Source organism: Oncorhynchus gorbuscha, linkage group LG25 (genome assembly GCF_021184085.1).
Source record: "Oncorhynchus gorbuscha isolate QuinsamMale2020 ecotype Even-year linkage group LG25, OgorEven_v1.0, whole genome shotgun sequence".
NCBI classification, from domain to species: domain Eukaryota; kingdom Metazoa; phylum Chordata; class Actinopteri; order Salmoniformes; family Salmonidae; genus Oncorhynchus; species Oncorhynchus gorbuscha.
This window is the reverse complement of record NC_060197.1, coordinates 18,316,741-18,333,433: the sequence shown is the minus strand read 5'-3', so window position 1 is coordinate 18,333,433 and position 16,693 is coordinate 18,316,741. Positions and strand designations below refer to the sequence as shown.

Sequence of the window (16,693 nt, the reverse complement as noted above, 5' to 3'; positions counted from 1 at the left end):
TAACCTGTAACGAAGAAAACAAAAAAGTGAAAATAACATGTCCTGGTTTCAAGAGAAATTGATATTTCACATAGATTTCCCTAAGTAAGCATGTCCTGATTTTCAGGAACAAGTTTGGCATTTCACCTAGATATCACTGATATGATGACTGCGGTGTACAACATCAGATTCTGATCATCTTACTATGCTTCTTTCCCATCACCCATTGTCCTGGTACTATGTCATGTCCCCCTCGGGACATGTTTGGAATATATGATTTCTCCATGTGCTTTCATTTTCAAAATTGCAACTTGTTCAGGTAACTGGAGAGCATTCAGTAATCACCTCTGGTCCATTCTTCACAGGAACTCCCAGTGATGTCATAAATCTTCTGTTTTTCCATATTTTTCCAAAATCATGGGTAATGCCGAAAGCATACCTCGAGTCTGTGTCGATATTAGCTGTTTTTCCTTCAGCCTGTTTACACGCTTCGGTCAAAGCCACCAATTCCGCCACCTGTGCTGATGTTCCTGCAGGTAACGTGGCTGTCACAATCACATCGTCCATTGTAGTAACTGCCCAGCCTACCTTCCTCACACCCCTCTCCACAATGCTTGAACCATCTGTGTATAAGATTAACTCAGGGATTTCCAACGGATGACTAAATAAACCCATCAGAGAGCTGATCGAAAAACCAACTCACAAGAGTCATGTTCAAGTAATGTGGTATCTGGAGGAAGCATCAGAGTATCTGGATTACATGGTGTGCCATGTTGTATGATGATGTTAGGAGCCTCCACTACTTTAGTAGCAGCCATAGATTTCTTTCGTATGGGATATTGTTTGTGCAAGGTGGGGCAACACCTGTCAAGCACACTGGTACCATATCCAAAGTTTCACACTCAATTTTAATTGTAGTCCAAATAGGATGGTTCTGAACTATAGATTCCTGCAGCTGTCTAATTTGACATGTCTCCTTCCCTTCAGAAATGTTCAATGTAATAATAGCAGCCTAAAATAGGTTGTTCTAATGAGCCTATCCACACCCCTGTATCACTTATCATTGGACCAATAGAAATTGATAATGGTTTGGTTTGTTTCATATCTGTCTACCCCTCCCCTGTCCTCAGTGATTCTCTCCTGTCATTATCTCCACAGAACAAAGGGACAGGATGACATTTTATAACCCAGCCCTAGCCTGTGGTTGACCAATTAGAATTCCTTGCAATAAATCCTATTTCAGATTCAATGTATTAACAATTTGGACCAATGAGAACTTGCCATGTAGCTATGAGTCCCGGACTGAAATTCCTCCTCCTCTGACCCATTGATATTACAGAAAAACGACTATTTCCATTGATCGGTAGTACTCTATTGACCTCTCATCCTCCGCATTGTGTCTTCAAAATATTCCTACAGTATCAAGGTGGAGATAACCACTTGTGCATTGGGGAAAGTAAAATAAGCATTTTCAATCATTCCCCTGAGTTTATTACAGTACAATCTGTGTCTTGTGTATGTCGCCAGTGGGTGTGGGACTGTTAGGGTGGCTGACAGGGAGAGTGCTCAGAGAGGGTGGGTTCCCCTGGGCTTAGGGTTCTTCATTTGTCTGTTCTGCTGTGATGGTGACGTTATGGTCAGGGTCTGGGGTGGACTGTTCTGCAATGGTGTTAAGACTTTTGCCAGGCTTCTCTTGCTGGCTTCTCTGCGGGGGTGGCCACCTCTCTAATGGGTTGTTCTCTGTCACACACCATACACCTCATCCTCTCCTCTAGCAATCTGATCCTCCGTATTTCTCCTGCTCCTACTCTTTCTCCTGTTGAAGTTTTCTCACCACAGTCCAGAGTGCAGATATGTCTCCCTCCACCTCCAGCTCTCCAATCTGTTTGAGGGGGTGTTGTTGAGCTGGACAATTTTTGTGCTGATTGGAGTGTGTTCACCTCTTGTTCCAGCTCCACCAACTGCCTTACCTCCTACTGGGTGAATGTATCCTTAACCTCTCTGTGCACAGAACCCGGTAGTGGAATGAAATTCCACAACATAGGTGATCACTACATAAATAGTCATATTAAATGCATAAAAATACAAGTGTCTCGCATGTATCGAAAGCCTAGAATCTTGCTAATCCAACTGCGTTGTAAGATTTTTAAAAGGATTTACTGCGAAAGAATACGATGCAGTTATCTGAGGATAAAGCCCAATAAAAAACAACTATTTCAACCAGCACAGGCGTAACAAAATCAGAAACTGCATTAAAATAAATTGTTTACCTTTGACGATCTTTGTCTGTTTGCAATCCCAATGGTCATTGTTACACAATGAATTATCTTTTATTTGATAAAAATCCGTCTTTATAGCCTAACACAAAACATTTTTTGAACCGCTTGTGTCGTGAATTCCGTCTCATTCAATTTTCGATGACACATTCGAGGTAAATACCCATACAAAACGTGACTTTTCCAGTCATGTTTGGTTTCGTTGTAATCAACTGGTTTGTTTGTAACACAACCAACTGGTTTGTTTGTAACACAACCAAATGATGGGCCATTTCGCGGGACGTATTGACTGAAAGAAACCGATTTGAAGACAACAAGTAATGACATCACTATGCACCAATGATATGACCACTGTTTCGTTGATTGACTGTATTTTAACCCAATGACCACTGATCGTCTTGAAATCTAGCTGGGTAGATAGCCACTGAGCTGAAGTAAACGGCAATATGCAATGGTTATGTGTTGGAAGACCAACCCATGTAGTAAACTCCAGCGTACACAGCATTGTTTTGGTAACTGCGCAGATTCAGCTGTTTATATATCTATCAGTATGGCGACTAAGTCAGGGAAAGCTAAATCTAAGTCTAAATATACAGATGTTCACACAATTTTAGAATAAATTGATCGGGAAAGTGAGACAGAGATTGTTGTAGGACGATTCATTTAGTGATTCCCAAGTGGAGGAATATTTTTTGAACAGAGAGGACATCTTTTTGGACTGGTAAGTTCTTCTCATGCTAATGCCCTTGTTGATTTTTTTTTAATTTTAGAAACAATATATAAAAATGTAATGAAATTAAATGTTAGATGCGTGTGTCTGCCACCCCACCCCAACCCACATGAAATAGCCTATTTGAGGCTGTTGAGGGGAGGGCAGGTACACAACAATGGCCAAAGTGAAATGGAGACAGTAGATACAGCTGGTATGTTGTAATACAATAGAGACAGTAGATCTAGCTGAAATGTCATAATATAAAAGAGACAGTAGATCTAGCAGGTCTATAATAATATATTCAACCTTATGTTCCCTGTAAATATATATCTGTTATTTATACCTGTTGATACAGGGCTCATATGTGAAACTATTCTAACTGAACATTTTCTTTCACAGTGACACTGACTCAGAATGGGAGCCCCCAGTGCCAAGGTGTCCATCCCCCACTGAAGCTGGTTCATCCAGCTCCTGCCACAAGTGTTCATCTGCCCAAATGTATTTCTGCAGGCATGGATGTGCCTCAGGGCCAAAAGAGCACAGCATGGAGGCGTCGCTGTGTTCTTTGCAAAATGAAGTCCCCCATCACCCGCACCACATGCTTGGTGACCCTCTGCTTTACAGCAGAAAGAGACTGCTATGGCACCTTGCATCAGCAGCACAATATTGTGTAGAGCTTTGGCAAAGTGGGTGGGGTTATATCAATCCTGTTTGGCCCTGTCCGGGGGTCTCATCGGATGGGGCCACAGTGTCTCCTGACCCCTCCTGTCTCAGCCTCCAGTATTTATGCTGCAGTAGTTTATGTGTCGGGGGACTAGGGTCAGTTTGTTATATCTGGAGTACTTCTCCTGTCTTATCTGGTGTCCTGTGTGAATTTTAGTATGCTCTCTCTAATTCTCTCTTTCTCTCTCTCGGAGGACCTGAGCCCTAGGACCATGCGTCAGGACTACCTGGCATGATGACTCCTTGCTGTCCCCAGTCTACCTGGCCTTGCTAGTGTTCCAGTTTCAACTGTTCTGCCTGCGGCTATGGAACCCTAAACTGTTGGAACCCTAAAATCACCCACTGTTAGTTTATGCCTGAAAAGGGAGGGATGGATATTGGCAGTATTGGAGGGATGGAGTGAATGGGTAAAAAAAAACACCGATGTCTTGACATGCAAAATTCAGCTGTCAACTCGCTCGGTGAGCCGGGTCAGAATTATCGCTTGACCGATACTGGGGGATACGGTAACACTCACCGCTCATACTCAATTCTGTCCTCCCTCCTTCCCTCCTCAGAAAAATCTTCCACCCCAGCAGTCCTGGCCTAATGGAATCTGACAGGATGTAAATTCGTTTTTAAAAGAGTTGCCTGGCGGATGGTCATTTTTCTCATTTAGTGGTAAAATGAGCTGACCGAGCCCCCAGCTGTCTGTCTTCCTTCCTGTGGATTAACAGGATGAGAGGCTCAATTCAACACATCAGGCCTTGATTACCATCTTGATGAGGATGCTCCTCTCCCTATTTCCTTACCTCGCTGTGTCTCTTTTTATTTTTTTCTCTCTCTCTTTTCCCCTCCCTAACTGGGGAAGCAGAGAGAGAAAGAGAGCAAGTGAGAGAGAACAAGAAACCAAGTGAGAGAGAACAAGAAACAGTCACCGTAGCGATGTGATCTGCTTCGTCCTGGCACCCCTGACTGTCTCTCCAACCTGGCTCTCTCTCCCTCTCTCTTGCCTGTCTCTCTCCAGGCTCCAGCTCGGCTGGCTGTGTCAGAAGCTCTCTCCCTCCTCAATATACAGAGCCTATAGGAACAGCCAAACCAGCCTTATTAATCGACCGGTCATATCGCATGTGTTTATACAAAATGCCTGATTAAGGGCTTGATAAGGATTATACATAACAAAAGGATGTACAATAGGCTTTGGGGTTGATATTAATTCTACCAAGTGATGCCAGGTGTTTTTGTGTGTTTCTTTACAATTGCTTTGGTAACTACAAGCTTGTGATTTATTGTTGTCCAATCTGTCCCTGTTTTTGCTGGGTTGAAGAGTTGGCCTTAGTTATCCTGAACATGTAAAATGATTTCATACAGCTCATGGCTCCATATACTCAATTTGTTCTGGTTCACAACTACATTTGACCTTCCAATAAAGTCCCCAAGCCAATGATATTTACCTTCAATCAAGATGACCTTTTCCTCCTTTGAGTAATGAGCATTTCTGAGAACACACATTTACAATACCAAAGTGCAGTAACAAAGATTCAAAGCCAGCTCCATGTCCATGTGCACCAGATGTTTCCTGGTTTCCTGTGAGCTGCATGTATAATGAGAGAAATAGAGAGATTAGTCATTAACCTCTTGATTCTAGCCATCCCGGATCCGGGATCATGAATACAGCCTCAAGCTCATTACCATAACGCAACGTTAACTATTCATGAAAATCACAAATGAAATTAAATAAATATGCTAGTTCTTAAGCTTAGCCTTTTGTTAACAACACTGTCATCTCAGATTTTCCAAATATGCTTTCAACCATAGCTAAACAAGCATTTGTGTAACAGTATTGATAGCCTAGCATAGGAATAAGCCTGCCATTCAGCATGCAACATTTTCACAAAAACAAGAAAAGCATTCAAATAAAATAATTTACCTTTGAAGAACTTCAGATGTTTTCAATGAGGAGACTCTCAGTTAGATAGCAAATGTTCAGGTTTTACAAAAATATTATTTGTGTAGACAAATCCCTCCATTTACTTCATCACGTTTGGGTAAGAAAAAAATGAAAATTAAGTCATTAAAACGCTAACTTTTTTCCAAATTAACTCCATAATATCGACAGAAACATGGCAAACGTTGTTTAGAATCAATCCTCAAGGTGTTTTTCACGTATCTATTGATAATAAATTCTTCTTTGTGGCAGTTGACTTTCTCCTCTGTGAAGAAATGGAACGCGCATGGACCTGGGGATTACACAATAATTTTGACGCAGGACACCGGGCGGACACCTGGTAAATGTAGTCTCTTATGGTCAATCTTCCAATGATATCCCTACAAATACGTCACAATGCTGCAGACACATTGGGGAAATAACAGAAAGGGCAGGCTCATTCCTGGCGCATTCACAGCCATATAAGGAGACATTGGAACACAGCGCTTTCAGTATCTGGGGCATTTCCTGTATGAAACTTCATCTTGGTTTCGTCTGTAGCATTAGTTTTTGGGCACTCACAGATATAATAATATCTTTGCAGTTTTGGAAACGTCAGAGTTTTTTCTTTCCAAAGCTGTCAATTCCATGCATAGTCGAGCATCTTTTCGTGACAAAAAATCTTGTTTAAAACGGGAACGTTATTTATCCAAAAATTAAAAGAGTGCCCCCTATCTCAAAGAAGTTAATGCAGACTGTTAATGGTGTTTAATGCAGCCTGAAAGCTCAGCTAACACCGGCATGTCTTCTTCTTCCTTGGGTTGGAGAGGAGAGCCAGAGAGCCTTGATCAAGAGTCAAGAGGATAGCACTGGCCTGGAGCACTAAGCACAGATGTGGTGGGATACTGTACAAGACCAGGCAACGGGTACGATGATAAGAGGTGTTTGTTTAGACAGAGGCTGGCTTTTAAACCAATATTAACATTTGGGTTGAACAGCTCTATTGCAAAATGTTTAGATTTGTTACAAATTCCATTCTGGTTAAGGAAAACAGACATTCCGATTCACAGTCCAACTCTCAGCTATCTTTGCAAAGATCGAAATGTAAAAGGCAGTCAATAGAATCACATCATACAACTGCTTAGCTCTGCTCTCCTCCTACAGTACATCCCTGGTGTATCAGTCAGGAGCTGAGGAAATGTTTAGTCTCTCACTGTATCTAACTTTGACAGATCATTGGACCCAGTGCTCAGAAAACACACAACATTTTTATGGCTAGAAAATATTGCGCAAGCCATATTGCTTATTGATCCCCTTTCGAAAAGCGCTGGTTGCACTTCATTAGATTTATATTGTAAACAAAGACTTATATTATCATATGTGAATTAGCACTTAAATGTTATCCATTACAGCAGTTCGTATTTTGTGCCATTGGTGCATTATTGGTATTGCAGCGGACTGCAGAGAATTTTGTGAAGGGAGAAGGAGTCTTCCCTGTGAGTTTAGTGTTGGTTATTAAAGCAGAGACAGGCTGTCTGCTCTGTCTCTCTCCTCTGTAGATGCAGCTTAATGACAAACACAACACTGTGCCTCAGGACGGTAACTGGTAAGTCGAAGGCATACCATCACCGTCAACACTCACACATGCAAGGAAACACATACACACATGTACAGTGCAATTGGAAAGTATTCAGACCCCTTGGCTTTTTCCACATTTTGTTACGTTAGTGTATTCTAAAATTGCTTAAATCGCTTTTCCCTCATCAATCTACACACAATACCCCATAATGACAAAGCAAAAACAGTTGTATTTTTTTGGGGCCCAATTGTTTTTTGAACAAATATCACATTTAACATAAGTTATCAGACCATTTACTCAGCACTTTGTTGAAGCACCGTTGGCAGCAATTACAGCATCGAGTCTTCTTGGGTATGACGCTACAAACTTGGCACATATATATTTGGGGAGTTTCTTCCATTCTCTGTAGATCCTCTCAAGCTCTTTCTGGTTGGATGGGGAGTGTTGCTGCACAACAATTTTCAGGTCTCTCCAGAGATGTTTGATCGGGTTCAAGTCCTGGCTCTGGCTGGGCCACTCAAGGACATTCAGAGACTTGTCACAAAGTCACTCCTGCATTGTCTTGGCTGTGTGCTTAGGGTCGTTGTCCTGTTGAAAGTTGAACCTTCGCCCCAGTCTGAGGTCCTGAGCGCTCTGGAGCAGGTTTTTATCAAGGATCTCTATGTACTCATTTTGCCTCGATCCTGACTAGTCTCCCAGTTCCTGTGGCTGAAAAACATCCCCACAGCAAGATGCTGCCACCACCATGCTTCACCGTAGGGATGGTGACAGGTTTCCACCAGCCTTGACAAGTTCAATCTTGGTTTCAGAGATTCTTGTTTCTCATGGTCTGAGAGTCTTTAAATGCCTTTTGGCAAACTCAAAGTGGGCTGTCATATGCCTTTTACTGAGTAGTGGCTTCTGTCTGGCCACTCTACCATAAAGGCCTGATTGGTGAAGTGCTGCAGAGATGGTTGTCCTTCTGGAAGGTTTTTCCATCTCCACAGTGGAACTCTAGAGCTCTGTCAGAGTGACCATCAGGTTCTTGGTCACCTCCCTGACCAAGGCCCTTCTCCCCCGATTGCGCAGTTTGGCCGGACGGCTAGCTCTAGAAAGAGTCTTGGTGATTCCAAACATCTGCCATGTAAGAATGATGGCCACCATTTTCTTGGGGACCTTCAATGCTGCAGAAATGTTTTGGTACCCTTCCCCAGATCTGTGCCTCGACACAATCATGTCTCTGAGCTCTACAGACAATTCCTTCGACTTCATGGCTTGGTTTTTGCTCTGACATTCACCGTCAACTGTGGGACCTTATATAGACAGGTGTGTACCTTTCCAACTCATGTCCAATCAATTGAATTTACCACAGGTGGACTCCAATCAAGTTGTAGAAACATCGATGGAAATAGGATGCACCTGAGCACAATTTAGAATCTCATAGCGAATGGGCTGAATACTTACGTAAATACGTTGTTTTATAGGTTTCCACTTTGTAATTTTTATGTATTTAATACATTTTAGAATAAGGCTGTAATGTTACCAAATGTGGAAAAAGTCAAGGGGTATGAATACTTTCTGAAGGCACTGTACAAATACAAACGGAACAACAGGATTGGGAAATGCATATATGATACACACATCACCATAGAGCTACAGTGCTTTGCAAAAGTATTAATCCTCCTTGGAGTTTTTCCTATTTTGTTGCATTACAACCTGTAATTAAATAGATTTTTATTTGGATTTCATGTAATGGACATACACAAAATAGTCTAAATTTGTAACGGTTTTCTTCCTGGGAAGGAGAGGCAGACAAAAATGCAGCGTGGTTATAGTTCATGGCGCTGGGCAGGCGGGTAGCTCAGGCGGCGCTGGGCAGACTGGAGACTCCGGCAGCACTGGAGAGGAGGAAGGCTCTGGCGCCTCTGGACTGAGGGGCAGAAACTCTGGCACTGGCGGCAGCGCTGGAAGGGCGGGAGACTCCGGCAGCGCTGGAGAGGAGAAAGGCTCTCGCAGCGCTGGACAGACGAGGCGCACTGTAGGCCTGGTGTGTGGTGCCGGCACTAGTGGTACTGGGCCGAGGACACCTCAGGGCGAGTGCGGGGAGCTGCCACCGGAGGGCTGATGCATGGAGGTGGTACTGGATAGACCGGACCGTGCAGGCGCACTGGAGCTCTTGAGCACCGAGCCTGCCCATCCTTACCTGGTTGAATGCTCCCGGTCGCCCTGCCAGTGCGGCGAGGTGGAATAGCCCGCACTGGGCTGTGCAGGCGAACCGGGAACACCATGCACAAAGCTGGTGCCATGTACGCCGGCCCAAGGAGATGCACTGGAGACCAGATGCGTAGAGCCGGCTTCATGGCACTTGGCTCGATGCCCACTCTAGCTCGGCCGATTCGAGGAGCTGGTATGTCCCGCACTGGGCTATGCACCCGCACTGGGGACACCGTGTGCTCCACAGCATAACATGGTGCCTGCCCGGTCTCTCTCGCCCTCCGGTAAGCACAGGAAGTTGGCTCAGGTCTCCTACCTGGCTTCGCCATACTTCCTGTGTACCGCCCCCCCAATACATTTTTGGGGCTGCCCCTCGGGCTTCCTTGCCAGCCGTGTTTTCCCTCATATCGCCGGCTCCTCTCTCCGGCTGCCTCTGCTCTCCGAACTGCCTCCACCTGTTCCCATAGAAGGCGATCCTTTCCAGCCAGGATCTCCTCCCATGTGTAGCAACCCTTGCCGTCCAATACATCATCCCATGTCCATTCCTCCTTGCGCTGCTCCTGCTTCCGCTGCCCGTCACCACGCCGCTTGGTCCTGTTGTGGTGGGTGGTTCTGTAACGGTTTTCTTCCTGGGAAGGAGAGGCGGACCAAAACGCAGCATGGTTATAGTTCATGTTTTTTTAATAATAAAACTCAACATGAACATAATACAAAATAATAAACGTGGCAAAACCGAAACAGCCCTATCTGATGCAACAAACACAAAGGCAGGAAACAACCACCCACAAAACCCCACACAACAGGCTATCTAAATATGGTTCCCAATCAGAGACAAATGACTAACACCTACCTCTGATTGAGAACCATATCAGGCCCAAACACAGAAACAGACAAACTAGACATCCAACATAGAATGCCCACTCAGATGCCCACCCTGACCAAACAAAACATAGAAACATACAAAGCAAACTATGGTCAGGATGTGACAAAATTGGTGAGGTGGTGCGTGCATATGTATTTACCCTCTTTTCTGTGAAACCAATTACTTTCAGAACTCACATAATTATAGAAAAACTATATATAAATATAAATATATACAGTTGAAGTTGGAAGTTTACCTTAGCAAAATACGTTTAAACTCAGTTTTCACAATTCCTGACACTTAATCCTAGTACAAATTCCCTGTCTTAGGTCAGTTAGGATCACCACTTTATTTAAAAATGTGAAATGTCAGAATAATAGAAGAGAGAATAATTGATTTCAGCTTTTATTTATTCTTTTATCACATTCCCAGTGGGTCAGAAGTGTACATACACTCAATTAGTATTTGGTAGTATGGTCTTTAAATTGTTTAACTTGTGTCAAACGTTTTGGGCAGCCTTCCGCAAGCTTCACCACAATAAGTTGGGTGAATTTGGCCCATTGCTCCTGACAGAGCTGGTGTAACTGTGACAGGTTTGTTGGCATCCTTGCTCACACACACTTTAGCATACTGCTAAAGCCACACTTGAGTGTTTTAAGGGGAAACATTGAAATGTCTTGGAATGGCCTGGTCAAAGCCCAGACCTCAATCCAATTGAGAATCTGTGGTATGACTTAAAGTTGCTGTAAACTAGCAGAACCGATCCAGCTGGAGCAGTTTTGCCTTGAAGAATGGGCAAAAATCCTAGTGGCTAGATGTGCCAAGCTTATAGAAACATACCCCAAGATACGTGAAGCTGTAATTGCTGAAAAATGTGGCTCTACAAAGTGTTGACTTTGGGAGGGTGAATAGTTATGCATTTCAAGTTCTGTTTTTTGTCTTATTTCTCATTTGTTTCACAATTTAAAAAAAAATGCATCTTCAAAGTGGTAAGCATGTTGTGTAAATCAAATGATACAAACCCTTCCAAAAATTCATTTTAATTCCAGTTTGTAAGGCAACAAAATAGGAAAAATTCCAAGGGGGGATGAATATTTTCGCATGCTACTGTATAGGAAAGAGAGAAAGAGTTTTACACAGACAGATATACACCCACAGTAACATTCTCCAAGTTGTATGTCACCCACTTTGCCTCTTTCTCCATGGGAAAGACATTATCACAAGCTCTCTTTTGTACCTACACGTACCATATAGCTCTAGGAGAAACTCCTCATTGTACTTTGCTCTAATCAAATTAAAACTGTTATGAGACACGACTCCTCCAAACATCCCACGGAACCTCAAGGATACGGGAGAGATTATTGAAATTCAATCAGATGTAATTAAATATTTATAACCGTCTTGACAATAACAGGCTACACACACACACACACACACACACACACACACACACACACACACACACACACACACACACACACACACACACACACACACACACACACACACACACACACACACACACACACACACACACACACACACACACACACACACACACACACACACACACACACTCTCTCTCTCTCTCTCTTTCAGGAAAGTCACTTCTCATTTGCATCTTTAGAAAACTTCTTTGTCAACAACAACTGTATTAATAATCTCCAGCTGGTGTTGGTGGAACAGGCTGATCCAGTCAGTTAGGATTAGGAAGGAACGTCAGTCAGTCAGCCAGCTAGTCGGACTGGTCCCAGTCAGTCAGTTAATGAAAGTCAGTCAGTTGGACGGAACAGCAGAGAGCCAAGTGTGGATAAGAGAAGTTCAGCATCTGGATCTGAACCGAAGTGAATCCGGACAAGTTGGGGGTTAATCTGGAAGGTGTAGGCCTTCACTCAGAGCAAAACACAAGACCTTTGAAGCCTCTATGAAGGCTTGGATTTGTGTCTTTCATGGAATCAGAGCCCCATGGACAGCACCATCTAATGTAGCGGGTGTCTGGTTATGTGGTGCTGTCCAGGGAACTGATATCTCTTTTGATGTGTTTTCACTTGCATTAGATCCATAGCCCTTTACAGGGTAACCCTTTGTAAGTTATTCAACATCATAATCTTGAAGGTCATTAAATATTGACCAGGTGTACTATTCTGCATATGTACTGTATATTCTTGTATAATTGTGGAATCCCTTCCACCATAATAGATACAGCCAGCAGCATACACATATTGAGTCAGTCAACTTCTATTATTTCAGTCCTAATTGTCACTCTGAGCAAATGCCTTCATCAACTCTGCATCAATACATTCATATTCATATGTTATTGTAATCAAATCCCAGCGAGACTGTCTATAAATAATTTGATTTGGTTTACTTATGTATATCAGGTGTTTACCTATTAGATATGTATGAGGAACTTACATGTTGACAATTAGACACTGTAAAGTATATGGTCTAGAAGAAAAAAACTATTTCAGGCTGTCAGTTTTTGGCATATAGGACAGAACAATTAAATAAACGTAATACAAAATAAGATATGATCAATCTTACTTGAATAAATTGGATGACTTTGAATATCAAAGTGTCTGTATTAGCTAGTGATGGTTATTTCATGTATTTATTCTTAAAATATTTAATGATAAAAAAGTATGTAAAGTATTCTAAAGCTTTTCCCGCAATGCCTCCCTTCTTCACGTCTCATCATTTTCGTCACTCGGGACTGGGGATCAGCATTGTGCGACAAACACAAGCACAAAAATAAAATGTGACATTATGGAGAAATTAGTCAGTATTCCAAACCTTTTACAATGCAATACTTCAGCCATCATCAGGTTCCAAAGGCTGCTCATTGACTAAAGTGACAAAATCTCTGTCTGTGATTAAGCTCAATTCATGTTGTAATGTAATTTTTCATGTTTTTGATAGATAGTGACTCTCATGCCGGAATTCAATCAATTGCAGATAAAGGGAAACAGCATTGAGGGTTCAGTCAGATTGTATATGCTGTGTCAGTTGTTAACCACATTAAAACCATACACAGCAAGACTCTCACAAACATCTGTAAAATATTATCATTAAATATTTAAAACATTCTGAGTGAACTCAAGTGCATTTCTTTCCTTTATCCGTGATTGATAGATTGGGAGATTAGAGGTATGAGGAGAGAAGTTTCTTGTCATGAGAACAGAAAGAGAGCAGGACAAACCAGCGTCAGAGAGCTTGTTTTTCATGTTCTTATGGCGGCCATTTTTGTGACCACATTATTCATGTCGAATAAGGTTCTCTACAAAGGTACAACATATAAAACTGTTAAATATATACGCTTTATGCCTTTCAAAATACATTTAATGAAATTTGCCTTTCCCCCGCCCAACAGCCGCAATCAGAAATGACAGTTTCAATATTCTCTTTTTTGCCTCAATGATGATCAGTAGTTTTACTCTTTTACCGTTTTACCAACCATGCTTATTGCAACCTATCCCAATTTGTAGCTAATGAAAAATGCAAATCAGATTTTTTTATACACATATGTTTACCTATATCTTCAGTTTCAAAATACAGTGGTGGGTTTAGTCAGAGAAAAAAAACGTTTTTAAAGGTAACTCCTTTGATTGTATACGTGTCCCACTAGACTATAGTCTATGTTCAAAATGACATAAAGCCCAACATCTACAGCTATGTGGGCAGTCATTGTGGTGTAGCAAGAAAAACAAGTATCCATTTCTCTTTCCCAATCTGGTCCATCTAGTCTTACAATGAACTGTTATTTTTTCCTCTTTGGTCTATAAAAATATGAAGAGTGCCAAAGTTGTACTACTCCAGCAGAAGTTCTATTCACAGCAGAGCACAAGGCAAGCAGTAGGATCTGGTCCAGTCTGGTCCATAGTCTGGATAGATTCAGTCCAACGTTTGGTCCAGTCCATAGTCTGGCGCTAGGTCAGACACTTCAGAGAGGGCCTGGTTCACAATAATCCTTGTTCTTAGGGAAACGTAACTGTCCCATTACAGTCTAACAGAAGCAGGTGAGGTTGAAGTAGTGGGAGTCCTCTGTCCACTGAAAATTAGCAGACATTAGCTGAACAGTACAGTAGTCGATCCAAAATGGCTCCATAGTTACCACTCTCTCCCTCTCTGGACAAGGCCCCGCTGGACACCTGACCTCCTTGGCACTAGAAGATTCTGCTCATTTACAAAGCAGACGGACAGTAATAGGAGCAGGCAGACGGGACATGTTGATCCAATGACAGACAGTGGGTTATCTACAGCGGATGGTCATTGGTTGGTCAGAGCCGTAGACGGGTAGAGCTAGGAGTCAGGGCACAAGGAAACTTCCCCAGAGTCAAAGATGAGACCTCGCTCTCGACTTCCCCAAAGTTCCCTCAAACCCTCCAGTATTGGCCATGGTTGACTGTGTTTAAGAGACCTGCGGATCAATGAGAACACAAGTTCTGTCAGAGTACAGGATAATCAATGCTAGCTAATGACAAAAAATGCTACGTTGCTAAAACTTCAAAACATGCTAAAGAAACCAATGCTTGTAGTAGTAGTTGCCAAGGCCATAACCACAAACAGATCTAGGATTAGATTTCCAAATGTCAAATCTCAATGTTGACATTGAAGGGGGTGAAGAATACCTTGGACTAGTTGTTAGGGTCAACATCAACCTACTCCGCAATGATTGTCCCTAGATGAATATTGTACTTTCACTCAATTATTTCCCTAATAGATACTGTATGTGGAACGTCTTAAAATGTCTACAACTCTGATAGGAAGTTATGGAGAAATTAGACAGTCCCATGCTAATCACTGTCAACAACAGGTTACTCTGGCATCCAAATATTGTGAATTCTGCTGGGGCATTAAACCCAATAACAAAACAAGTAGTGCAGTGCAGAACTGTAAAACATCTAATCAGCCTTACGGAAGAAATCTGGAGAAAAAATAAAGTGTAGTTCATCATCACGCCATCTGGCCTATGTGTGGTTTCCAGCCAACTTGATAAAGGCATTGATGCCTTCGAAGATTGCCGGGGCAGCTTAATTTATAGTAATGAACTCTTGAAAATTACACAGAGTGCAAATTCCCAAGAAAGGGGGCAGGTGTTAGATTAAAACTGGGGAAATCTGGGGATAAAAACACCAGGAACAGAGCAATCAGCAACTAAATGAACCTGCATCATTTAATAGGATAATGTCACAGTGTAGTGTAGTCAGTGGCTGCAGGGGAGACGGTATGGAGGGAATGGGCTAAGAAGAGGGGCATGTCTCCCACTAATACGACCAGTGCAGCACCAGCCAACCTGGCAATTAGCGCCATTAGAGATTCTGAACTGCTGCAGCGTTATTATGGCAGTGACAGCCACGCTGCCCTCTAGTGGCAGAGATTACACTGAGACTGAATTACAGTAACACAGTGGATGGAATAGGCAGAAAAAGTGGTGGTATGACATGGAAATTAAGTATTCATTTGTTGATTCGTTTGTTCGTTCAATTGATCACTCATTAATTAATTAATTAATCAATCCATCCACTCATTCAACACAGGGTAATGGAAAAAACATGGCAGCTAGAGGTCAACCAATTAATCTGCTTAATTAGGGCCGATTTCAAATTTTCATAACGATCGGTAATCTGCGATTTGGATGCCGACTATGGCCGATTACATTGCAATTCACAAGGAGACTGCGTGGCAGGCTGACCACCTGTGGCGAATGCAGCATCAAAAGGACCTTGTGGCTGCAAGGAGCCAAGGTAAATTGCTAGCTAGTATTAAACTTATCTTATAAAAAAACAATCAAACTACACATGGTTAATGATATTAGTAGGTTAACTAGCTTGTCCTGCATTGCATATAATCAAAGCGGTGCCCGTTAATTTTATCATCGAATCACAGCCTACTTCAACTTCGCCAAACGGGTGATGATTTAACAAAAGCACATTCGCGAAAAAGCACAATCGTTGCACAAATGTACCTAATCATAAACATCAACGCCTTTCATAAAATCAACACACAGAAGTATATTTTTTTTAAACCTACATATTTAGTTGAAAGAAATGCATGTTAGCAGGCAATATTAACTAGGGGAAATTGTGTCACTTCTCTTGCGTTCAGTGCAAGCAGTGTCTGGGTAGTTTGGGCCGTCTGGCTCATTGCGAACTGTGTGAAGACCATTTCTTCCTAATTAATTTTAATAATTAATTTTCCATAATTTGACATAATTATGACATAACATTGAATGTTGTGCAATGTAACAGCAATATGTAGACTTAGGGTTATCACCCATTCGATAAAATAAGGAACGGTTCCGTATTTCACTGAAAGAATAAACTTTTTGTTTTCGAAAAGATAGTTTCCAGATTTTACCATATTAATGACCAAACACTCGTTTTTTTGTGTGCTTATTATAATTAAGTCTATGATTTGATATTTGATAGAGGAGTGACTGAGCAGTGGTAGGCAGCAGCATGCT

General features: G+C 42.1%; 1 protein-coding gene across 2 annotated transcripts in view; it reads right to left on the bottom strand.

Moving 5' to 3' along the window:
* Window positions 1-11,717: 11,717 nt before the first annotated feature.
* The window catches only part of LOC124013529 (chemokine-like protein TAFA-5), a 179,525-nt gene continuing 174,549 nt past the window's right edge, over window positions 11,718-16,693 (bottom strand). For both annotated transcript variants that reach the window (XM_046327832.1, XM_046327833.1), the window contains exon 5: window positions 11,718-14,647. The gene's annotated coding sequence lies outside the window, so the exon portion shown is untranslated. The remainder of the gene's footprint in view (window positions 14,648-16,693) is intronic.